Source organism: Notechis scutatus, chromosome 16 (genome assembly GCF_049901735.1).
Source record: "Notechis scutatus isolate UNSWTSFEM ecotype Mainland chromosome 16, rNotScu1.2, whole genome shotgun sequence".
NCBI classification, from domain to species: Eukaryota; Metazoa; Chordata; class Lepidosauria; order Squamata; family Elapidae; genus Notechis; species Notechis scutatus.
Genome location: NC_142024.1, coordinates 4059447 through 4061602, shown reverse-complemented (window position 1 = coordinate 4061602; position 2156 = coordinate 4059447).

Here is a 2156-nt window from a genome sequence, read left to right as displayed (position 1 = left end):
AGGCATCTCCCTGGTTTTCTTGGTGAATTGATGATTCTTCCATTTCTATACCTGTGGAGATTTTAGAAGACTCTACAAGGAATTGTGCCCCTCCAAATGCAAATTGAGCGTGGCGTTTTCTCAAAACCTTAGGAAGCTGCAGATTGGCTGGACTTTATTGGAGTCATATACTGTAGTATCAAATAATGCAGCCGACGTGCCCATTTTGTGCCCACGCCGCTTCAGTTTTGGGGTTCGACCTCAATTGCATCAAACAAGCACCTTTAGCAGAGTGGGGGGTCTTTCAAAAAAGGCCCCCGGTTTTTCCAGCAATACCGAATGTGGCTAGGAAATACTATCAAGAGTGACGACCTTGGGTTAAAGCAGTGCTTCTCGACTTATTGAAAGTTGCGTGGACTTCAACTCCGAGAATTCCCCAGGCAGGACGCTTTTATAGAAAAGTCGGGCCGGGTCAATTGCTTGCAATATCCAAGCCAGGTAAGGTAGGTTGGAATCTAGGAAAAAAATGGGGGGTCTGTGAATGGCGAGGGGGAGGGCAGCTCAAATGATGAGGCCAAGTGCCCATTTCAGAATCAGAATAGAGCTGGAAGGGACCTTGGAGATCATCTAGTCCAGCCCCATGCTCAAGCAGGAGATCTTCTACCATTTCATTCGGAGGGGTTCAGCCAAGGGGCTAAAGGCCACTAAACAAACAGTTGTAAATCGAAGAATACCCGTAATTCGGTGTTTTGCTTTAGATTGAGAAGACCGGGCTCCCTCTAGGGGCCAGGAGAGAGTATGGACATTTTTATCGCCTTCATTTGGTGCCCTCAGCTCAGAAAACTTAACAGGTAACAGATAATCAGAGTAGGAAGGGACCTTGTAGGTCATCTAGTCCAACCCCCCCGCCCAAGCGGGAGACCCTACACCATTTCTGACAGATGGCAGTCCAATCTCCCTTTGAAAACCTCCATTGATGAAGCTCCCACAACTTCCGAAGGCAACTTCTGTTCCATGGGTTGATTGTTCTCCCTGTCAGAAAATTCATCATTTCCAGGCTGAATCTCTCCTTGGTCAGTTTCCATCCATTATTATTCCTTGTCTGGCCTTCAGGTGCCTTGGAAAATAGCTTGACCCCTTCCTCCTCTCTGTGGCAGCCCCTCAAATATTGGAAGATGCTCTCCTGTCTCCCCTGGTCCTTCCCTTCCCTAGACTAGCCAGGCCCAGTTCCTGTAAACTTGATTTATGCAGGAAGAGGGAAGCAGCAGTTTTGAGAAAGCCAAAATCGCTTCCTTCAGACAGCAGAGGGAGGGATAGCCCACAACCAACTGCCTCCCTTTCACTAATAATAATAATATAATAATAATAATAATAATAATAATAATAATAATAATAATAATAATAATAATAATAATAATAATAATAATAATAATAGAATCAACTGTGATATTCTGCTTTTATTAGAAATGGAATAACAGAGTTGGAAGGGACCTTGGAGGTCTTCTAGTCCAACCCCCTGCTTAAGCAGGAAATCCTACACCACTTCAGACAAATGGTTGCCAATCTCTTCTTAAAAACTTCCAGTGTTGGAGCCTTCACAACTTCTGGAGGCAAATTGTTCCACTGATTAATTGTTCTAACTGTCAGGAAATTCCTCCTTGATTAGTTTCCATTGGTTGCTTCTTGTCTCTCCTTGATTAGTTTCCATTGGTTGCTTCTTGTCCTGCCTTCAGGTGCTTTGGAGAATAGCTTGACTCCCTTTTTGGGGCAGCCCCTGAGATATTGGCACACTGCTATCATGTCTCCCCTAGTCCTTCTTTTCATTAAACTAGACATACCCAGTTCCTGCAACCGTTCTTTATATGTTTTAGCCTCCAGTCCCCTAATCCTCTTTGTGGCTCTTCTCTGCACTCTTTCTAGAGTCTCAACGTCTTTTTTACATCGTGGTGACCAAATGCAGTACTTCAAGTGTGGCCTTATAAAGGGGTGTTATTAACCCTTCACGTGATCTTGATTCTATCCCTCTGTTTGTGCAGATATTGATGCTGATAGACCGAGTTTTGGGGCAGCCTCCCAAGAAAAACCGACCTGCAGGTTAGTAATTCCAAACTGGCCCACGCATGCAACTAACGCACAAGATCAGCCGTCTCTGAACATGAAAAAACAACAACACCACG